At 38.4% G+C, this 9,860-nt stretch overlaps 1 long non-coding RNA gene across 1 annotated transcript; it reads right to left on the bottom strand.

Moving 5' to 3' along the window:
- Positions 1–1,361: 1,361 nt before the first annotated feature.
- Positions 1,362–9,656, bottom strand: LOC123386934. The gene is made up of 3 exons (XR_198688.3): positions 9,477–9,656; positions 4,328–4,468; positions 1,362–1,940 (listed from the first exon to the last, which is right to left on the bottom strand). It is a non-coding gene; the product is annotated as an uncharacterized LOC123386934 (long non-coding RNA).
- Positions 9,657–9,860: the final 204 nt, after the last annotated feature.

Below are 9,860 nucleotides of genomic sequence, written 5' to 3'. Positions count from 1 at the left end.
GATACATGGAATAGATGGTGTTGCCACCCCTACATAGGGAATTGAGACAGAGGGATTTTGACTTGCTTAAGGTAATAGTCATACTGTAGAAAACCTAGGGAGCTTTGTTTCCTTGCAAACCCCAGAAGTTTCCCACAGTTTTGTCCGGCAAGTGATAGGGCTTTGACTGGTCATACACACTGGCTTGTGGCTTTAAAAGAATATAGGTTTAGTGTTCATAGCAGTGCACCACTGGTACCTAAGTTTTATGATATCCAGCTGCAGAATGCATCATTTTGTCTCTGAGGCCTCACTTATTGAGATCATTGTTCAATTCTGCTGTACCATCTGTTGTCCGGGTCTTCCTAAGTGATTTTCTGGGCTGTCTTCCCCTTTCACTGGGAATGGAAAGAGTTGTCAAAAGCCCAATACATTCTTTACTGCATTGTAAAGCCATCAGGACTTAATTAGGGAAAAATTCTTCAGCAACAATTGATTTGTTCAACTATCATTCAATTTGTAGTACTCTCTTTTTATTAAAAAATGCTTGAAAGTTAATGGATGCCCAGCTTTGCATTTTTTTGAGTATGTCTCCATCTTTTTTACATTCTGTCCTCAGCAAGTTTTTAATAATTAGATTGTAGTTTGAAAACTACTTCTGGTTAGAATTTGTTTGAGACTTTCATTTGACTCTGATTCTTCTTAGATATCTGTAAATTCTGATAGCTAAGCTAAAAAGAGTTGATAAAACCTGGTAACTTAGAGTTTTCAGAAAGTGTTCTAAACCACTGCCCAGCAGCTAGGCCTTTGGAAAATTAACTCCACGTTTGTCTCTAGCTCCTTTCCCCTGAATTTTTAGTCTATTTTGTATGTAGAGAAAAGTTGCAACCATATGTTTCTGATTCATTTATAGCTAACATTTAGAGTTAGCTCATGAAGCTTTGTAAGAACATGTACTTTAAAGTGTTTGTAATGCATTTTAAGTCCTTTGTCTTCTTTAAACAAGGAAACAATTCTTTGTCAGACTTTACCTCAAAAATCAAAAATTGGTTTGTTTCAAGATGCTGGAACCACTAACAGCATTTAGGACATTGCCCCAAACTCTGCCTCTGTATTTGCCTCAGAATCAGTTCACAAAAGGGTACCTAGGTGGCTCCGTTGGTTGAGCATCCAGTTCTTGATTTGGCTCAAGCCATGATCTCAGGATCGTGAGCCTGAGCCCCATGTTGGGCTCCACACTCACCAGAAAGTCTGCTTGAGGATTCTCTCTTCCTCTCCTTCTGCCCCTCCCACTGCTCTCCCTCTCTCTCAAATAAATAAATAAATCTTCTTTAAAAAAAAAAAAAAAGAATCCGTTCCAATAAAGATGTGTAATCCTTTAATTGGATCATTGGACAGTGCTTGACCAGTTTGCAGTTGAGGATTCCCCAGGAACTATAGAACATTAGTTTACCTGGCTATACACCTATCTGGTTATTGCAAAATTTCAGAAGCTAGAAGAATAATGATTGCCCATGGAAAGAGGAGCACCTAAAAGAGAGCCAGCAGAGAAGTGGTGAGAGTGGGGTGAGGAATGGATATTAGAACAGTGGTTCTAACCAGAATTAATAATCAGTCACTTGGATGAACACCTGTTTTACAAGTACAGATTCCTGGGTCTCAGGGTGGGTAAGTTTGGGCATCTGTATTTTTAAAAGCTCCTTAAGTGATTCTGATAATCAGCCTCGTTATTGGATATAATTTGTGAAGTCTTCAAACACATGTACGCATGCACACACACACACATGAATGCATAATTATCAAGGGGAAATTGAAGTCCAGTCTGGACCACAACACTCTAATATCCCCTGAAACCTGACTCTGCTCAACCTCAGACTATAGGAATAGATCTTAGGTAAATCAGCAGCTTTACGTCTGTGTTCTTCTACGCGTATTTCTTCCACGAGGTCTCAAACCAGGACCTAGGTCGGAGAACAAAACAACACAGATAGCTGTAAGATTTGTAATTATGAAGAGGTGTTTCCCTGGCATTCATTTAGTCTTTTATTTCCAGCTCGCAACTTTGCCAAATACTTAACCTTGAAAGTCCCGTGTCCTAACTGGGGCATTGACAGATGCTTAAATCCTTTATATTAGGATTATATTATGTACTTGTTATTGTCATTTGGAATTGAGTCTGTGCCCTCAATGGAATTTATCCATTGCCCAAATGGAGTTGAATAAACAAGTTGATGGCTTCTCCAAGTTCAGGGAGTGAAGCAGAACCCTAAGATGTTAATGTTGTAATACCAAATTATGTCCAGTTAGAATAGTGCCTTCCCAACATCTGCCTTGAGGAACACCTAGCACCAGGATTGATTGCTTATCTCAAATAATGTTGGGGAACAGGTCCAGTTTGGTTTCAGCAATTAAATACCCCAGATAAAAACTCTTTTCATGGTTTTACTAGACTAGCATTTTCAACAGCCATTAATGAGCCAAGCACTATGCAATTTTATAAGTGAAGGGATTCAGGCTATCATTATGTATAAGCCCTCCCCAAATAACCTGCTCTAGTCAGAAGGCATGATCTGAAAAAAGAAACGATAATGTTTTGGAAAATGATGACATTCTGTAAATACAATCTGGCAGCAAAAGTTCTTGGAAAAACTAATACTCGAGTCAACATGCCTCACTCTATTGCTACATGAATCAGAAATTAATTTTTCCACAATCATTCTTACATTTCTGAACTGTGACATTGTTAACAGAGTCTGAACACTCAAAGGTACCTAGACTCTTAATACAATAAGCCAAAATGAATATAAATGGTTGAAGAGGGTAGTAAACTAGTTTTCTTGAAATTTTCTAGAAAATTGAGTTTACAGTGACTAGAATGTATGAGGCTGCCAAAGGGTATGGAGGTTGGGGGATGGGAGAGGTGGAATTATAATGACTTTCACATCCATAGGGGCATTTGTGTTCCCTGGGTAATAACATTAAAAACTGAAAATACATATTGGCAAGGAAACATTATTGCTTTAGCTGTTTTGCATATAGCTTCTTTCATCACCTTTTTCATCTTTAAGGGGTAGTTCATGCTCTGAATCCGCTTCTGAAGTCCTTTCCAGGCCATCTCCCCTTTGTTTACTAACTTTCCAACTAAGTGTCAGAGAAGTGTAAAAACATCCAAGTCTCCTGCTTCAGAAAATACAGTGGCTATTGATATTGTTTGGCAAAACACCTTAATAGAGGTATTTGGGCTGTGAAAAGTTAAGCCTCAAATCAGGATCTAAAGGAAGGAAGCAAAATAAAGGAGTTGCCAAATTGCTCTTCGGTAAAAAGATGTGGAATGTTAGTGTGAGTGGCCTGAAAGAGGAAATGAGGGACACAAAATCTGGAAGCATTGAACTTCAAGGAGATCAAAGAAGAGAGAGTGGTAAGACAACATGTTGGATATTGGGGCTGGTAGGGGTTAATGGGTAGGGCTTTTCAGAACAGCAATTTGATATTACATTTTAAATTTTGCTGCACTGTCCAGTGCTAGAACATAAGCCCCATGAGGTACCACTGGACTTAAGTAGAGTCAGCCACACATAGCTCCTTATGTTGGTGATTGCTTGGTAAAAGAATTAGAAGGATTTGGGGCTGCATTCCACATCAGGATCCACCTAGGCTCATGAAAAGATTGTCATAGGAGATGGACTCTCTTGGTAGAGAGTCAGTATTCAGGTGAAGCAGAATCTAGAGGAGGAGGAAATTAAGAGACAGCTAAGCCCCTGAGACTTCTCTACTCATGTCAGAGCTGCCATGTATCTCATAGGCCCCACTAAAATAATCTCTCAGCTGGTGTTGCTGTTCTCCCTCTTGCCCTGTTACAGTCTATGCTCTATAACAGCAATTGGGGGAACTTTTAAAAATGTAAATTAGCAGGTGGTGAAATAAGAGTTTTCTAAAACATTCATTTTGACAACCACCTACAGATGAGAGTACTATTGTGGGAGTCCAGTAGTCTAGAGGAAGAACTAGAGAAAAAAAAATCCAAGAATAGATGCATTGAGGATGGTAAGAAGAAAATATAATGGAAAAGATAAAGTTTTACTTTATCCATGCTGCCCCTTCCCCAAAGCACCACAGTTTCGTGCCAACAGAAACTCCCACAGCCTCTGATTTCTCCCACAGAGGAAAGTCAGAGCACAGTAAATGAATGCCCATATTCCCCAGCCAGGCAAGAGTCTGCTCAAGAGACCCACTTTTTTCTTGCCCCACTCAGAATACTTAAGTGATGGGCACTTCTAAAGGTAGGGAGACACAGGGAACAAAGCACCCAGGACTCAGAACTCATCAAAGGGTTACAGATATTACTAACCTGCTTTGTGGATGCCATTGGGAAGTTCCTCACAGCTGCTTGGGACTCAGCTCCTGTGGACCTCTCTCAACTGGTTCACAGTCACCCCTTATTCTCTGCATGATTCACCCACCTCGCAAGGTTGTTTCCTCAAGTGCAACCCTGCAAACAGTAAGTGCAAGTCTTTATAGATCGTTCATGAGCACATACAGAAATCCAATTCTGCAGGATTGGGAGAAGACACAAAAACTTGAACAATTCAGGAAACTTCCCTTGGGAGGGTCTTAGTACAAGAATGGCTTTGCAGGATTGAAAGAAGACATATAAGTCTTGGGAATTTCCCTTCAAAGACAGAACAGAAGGTATGGACACTATAAAAACAAAGAAACAAATGAACTATAGGCCACTATCACTAATGAATATAGTTACAAAAATCCTCAACAAAATACCAGCAATTGGGGGAACTTTTAAAAATGTAATTTTCAGCATCACAGTAAATGGATTATATACCATGATCAACTGGGACTTATCCTTGGGATATAAAGATGGTTCAACATATGCACATTGATAAATGTAGTACACCATATTAATAGAATGAAGAAACCATGTAGTTATCTCAACAAGTACAGAGAAAGCATTTGTCACAATGCGGTATTCTTTCATGATAACTACTCTCAATGATTTAAATATAAAAGCAATGGGTGCCTGCGTGGTTCAGTGGGTTAAGCCGCTGCCTTCCGCACAGGTTGTGATCTCAGGGTCCTGGGATCGAGTCCCGCATCGGGCTCTTTGCTCAGCAGGGATCCTGCTTCCCTTCCTCTCTCTCTGCCTGCCTCTCTGCCTACTTGTGATCTCTGTCTGTAAAATAAATAAATAAAATCTTTAAAAAATACATATAAAAGCAATGTCCTCAACATAATAAAATATACAACAGGCTCACTCCTGGCATCATAATCAACGGTGAAAAGCTGAAGGCTTTACCTCTAAGATCAAGAACAAGGTAACACTCAACTCAGAAGAGTGACCCACTCTTTTTTTTTTTTTTTAACATTAGTAATAAAACCCTTTTTACTTGATAGCCTGTTAAGTTGAACAGATAGGGAATTTTAAGATTAAACGGTTTCTGTGTATTCTTTTCAGAGAAGATCTGTATTTATTTATCTAATAAAAGTGTCATATTTAATTATTTGAATAGATAGATACTTGTTAGTAATATCACCAAATCAAACTATACTTGAAATGTAGTTGAGGGAATTCTTTTTGATCCCTAGCCTCCAAATAATGAAACAAGATGGGATTGGGAGGGAGACAAACCATAAGTGACTCTTAATCTCACAAAACAAACTGAGGGTTGCTGGGGGGAGGGGGGTTGGGAGAAGGGGGGGTGGGGTTATGGACATTGGGGAGGGTATATGCTTTGGTGAGTGCTGATTCACAGACCTGTACCCCTGGGGATAAAAATACATGTTTATAAAAAATAAAAAATTTAAAAAAATAAATAAAATAAAATATTCAACATTATTAAGAGTGACCCACTCTTACCACCTCTACTCCACATGGTACTGGAAGACCAACCACAGCAATTAGTTAAGGGAGAAAAATAAAATAAAAGATATCCAAATTGAAAATGAAGTAAAATTTTCTCTTTGCAGAAAACCCTAAGGACTTCACCCAAAAAACTATTAGAACTAATGAATGAATTCAGAAAAGTTGCAGGATACAAAAACAACACATAAAAGTCAGTGGCATTTCTGTACACCAACAACAGACTACCCAAAAAAGAATTAAGAAAACAATTCCTTTTATAATAGCATCAAAAAAATAAAATACTTAGGAATAATTTAATCAAGGAAGTGAAAGATCTGTACACTGGAAACTATAAAATGTTGAGGAAAGAAACAGGAAAAAAAGCCCACAAATAAATAGACAGATATCCCGTGTTCATGGATCAGAAGAGTTAATATTGTGGTGAAGTTAATATTGTGAAGATCTACCCAAAGCAATCTCTATCAAAATTCCAGTGATGTTTTCTCTGAAATAGAAAACAAACAAACAAACAATCCTGGAATTCATATGAAACTACAAAAGATCCTGAATAGCTGGAGCAATCTTGCTCAACTAATCTTCAACAAAAGCACTAAGAATATGCAATGGGCAAAGGATAGTCTCTAATAAATGGTGCCAAAAAATGGATATCCACATGCAAAAGAATGAAACTGGACCCTTATCTTACACCATAAAGAAAAAAATCAACTCAAAATGAATTAAAGAATTAAAGGTAAGACCTGAAACTATAAAACTCCTGGAAGAAAACAGAGGGAAAATTTCCTTACCAGTACTTGACAACAAGCATCTTGGCAGTGATTTATGTTTTTTTTAATTTTTTTTTTTTTTTTTTTTTTGGCATTTGACACTGAAAGCACAGGAAATGAAAGCAAAAATAAAGAAGTGGGACTATGTCAAACTAAAAAGTCTGCACAGCAAAGGAAACCATCAACAAAATGCAAAAAAGAAAAAAATTCTTCAGAATGGGAGAAAATATTTGCATACCGTGTATCTGACAAGGGATTAATACCCCAAATACAGTGCAATATAAACTCACTATAGAACTCATATAACTCAATAGCAAAACCAATAAATAACCTAATTTTTTTAAATTAGCAAAAAGCCTGACTAGATATTTTTGCAAAGAAGACATTCAGATGACCAACAGGTGTATGTAAATGTGTTCAACATCGCTAATCATCAGGGAAATACAAATTAAAACCGCAGTGAGATATCACCTCACACCCATTAGGCTGGCTGCTATCAAAAAGTGAAAAGGTAACAAATGTTGGTAAAGATGCAGAGAAAAGGGAACCTTTATACACTGCTGATGAGACTGTAAAAAGATACAGCTATTATGGAAAATACTATCTATGTTTCTTTAAAAAAATTAAGAATTGAACTTCTCTTGGTCCAGCAATCTCATTCGTGGGTTTGTATCCAAAAGAAATGAAATTGGTATCTCTGGGAGGTATCTGCATGCCCCTGTTGATTAAAGCATTACTAGCAGTAGCCAAGATATGGAAACAATCTGAATGTCTGTCTAAGGATGAATGGACAAAGAAAACGTGGTGTATATTACACAATGGAATAGTATTCAGCCTTAAAAAAGAAGGAAATATTGCCATTTGAGATGATGTGGATGGACCTTGAGGGGATTATGCTAAGTAAACTGGCCACAAAAAGACAAATACTACATGTTCTCAATTATATGTGAAATCTAAAAATGTTGAACTTAGAGTAACAGAGAGTAGAATGATGGTATTGCAGGGCTGGGAGCTGGGAGACATGGGGAGATGCTGATAAAAATATACAAACTTCCCATTATAAGAGGAATATGTGATGTAAACCTAGTATAAATCATGGTAAGTATAGTTAATAATAATCTATTATATACTTGAAATTTACTAAGAGAGTAGAGCTCAAGTTCCCTAACACAGACAGAAATAAATTGTAGCTGTGTCAGGTGAGGTGATGGATATGTGAGTTAGCCAATCACAATAATAAATTCACAATGTATACATATATCAAAAACATATACAAGATTTTCATTTGTCAATCATACCTCAATAAAGCTGGTGAAGTACTATAACTCAGATCATGATGATTTCCCATTCTTTTTAGAATAAAGTCCAAATTCTCTGCTTTGGTCAAAATGACCCCATGTGCCCTGGCTCATGGCTGCCCCTCTGGCCTTGTCTCTTATACCCTCCACCTCCCTCCTGATTTGCCCACACTGGCCTCCTTGTCACTTGTCCAACATGTGAAGGCCCATACTATCTCAGGGTTATATACATTGTTATGTCCCCTCTGCCTGCTATGCTCTTTGTCCAGATTCTGGCATAGCTGGTTCCCAAATATCTTCAAGATCTTAGCTTTTATGTCACCCATGTATGATCCTTTGACCATGCTTCTTCCTCAACCCCTGACTTCCTTTTCCTGCTTCATTTTTCTTCATCGCACTTTTCATCGCCTTCAGTTTTTATTTATTTGTATACTTCTTATCTGCCTCTCTGTGCTTGGCAGCCTCAATGATCCCTGTCTTCTGGTTTATGCTCTTATGCAAATTCCTACTATCTTGACTTTCAGCTGGAGCTGGACCTAGTAATTTCTTTCTAATGACTATAATTCAGCAAAAGTGATGGGATTAGGTTCCAAAAGGACTGTGACTTCCATTGTGCCTTCTCTTACCCTCTCTCTCCTTCACTGTCTGTCGGCAGCCAGCAAGGACCTAGACCTATAAACTGCCACATGAATGAGCCTGGAACCACATTGTCTTCCAGCTGGGCCTTGAGAAGGCTACAAGCTCCAGTTGACGCTTTGTAGCTTTATGACCCTGAGTCAGAGGCCCCCAGCTAATCCATACCCTGAGTCAGGCCCCCAGCTAACCCTTAGAAACTATGAGCTGATACACGAGTGTTGTTCAGAGTTACTAAGTTTGGGGGTAATGGGGGTAATTTCTTACACCACAATTGGTAACTAACAGCTCCAGTGGCATGTAAGCTTGATGGGGGAAGGGACTTACTCTGGCTTGTTTGGCACTGTCTCTCAGAGAGGTAGAATGCTGGGCACCCAGAGACATTCAATAAACTTTGGGCTAAAATGACTAATGAATATTGGGATGGTGTGGAGGACACTAGTTTTCTCAAAATAAATGGGATGGAAACCTGAGCCAATGTTGATATTTAAAGCTAAAGCAGTTTGCAAGGTCAAAGGTGACTGCAGAGTTCTCAGGAGTGCTGCAGTAACAGACATTCTGGTAATACTAGGCTCAGAGTAGTAATCTCTTGATGAAAATTATCAATGCTGGTCTGTGTTGCTTAGTAAAACTTCAGAGTGCCTGGACAATCTCAAGCACAGGGTTGGGGGCAGAGGGTGGGAAACATTACTTGGTCACTGTGTGCATTTGGAAGAATGACTCAAACCTCCCACACTTTCCTCATCTCTAATGACCTCACAGTGCTGTTGGTAATATGTAGAATACAGTACATAGTGGGCTGTGGCTTGTTCTCAATAAATGGTGGTCTCTTTCTCCTCAGGGAGCTTATTATATGAGGAGATAAGATTCACACGTAAGAAAGATAACTAACATGGGGTGTAATGTTTGTAATGTTATGTTAAGTACCTGGTATTTTTGAGGCAGGAGTTATAATGAAATAATTATTTTCTGTTTCTTCCTTCTGTAGTGTGAGGTCTTGGGTATATATTTTTGTCACTTGGGAATACCATCAGAAAACTCCTCAATTTTTCCTCATTAATGCTAGAAAAAAAAAAAATCTGCTGAAAATGACGAAGAAATCCCAACTTTGCTGGTGAAGACCTACAAAAATGTAGTAGAGAGAAATGACAAAAGTTTAACAGATTTACTCCCACTGCTGATTACATAAAAGTGGTAATTTCTGTGGTTGGAGGAAAAGTCACTGTTCTTAGAGTCTAGCACCCATTTCCAGGAAAGACAGAGCAAGATCTCTCAATCCATACCTTCACAGGAACAATCACATTGAAAATA

Source organism: Mustela putorius, unplaced genomic scaffold, assembly GCF_011764305.1.
Source record: "Mustela putorius furo isolate JIRA1106 unplaced genomic scaffold, ASM1176430v1.1 tig00000224_pilon_pilon_pilon, whole genome shotgun sequence".
In the NCBI taxonomy this organism is placed as follows: domain Eukaryota; kingdom Metazoa; phylum Chordata; class Mammalia; order Carnivora; family Mustelidae; genus Mustela; species Mustela putorius.
The sequence above is the reverse complement of the archived record's forward strand: the minus strand, read 5'-3'. Positions and strand labels throughout refer to the sequence as shown.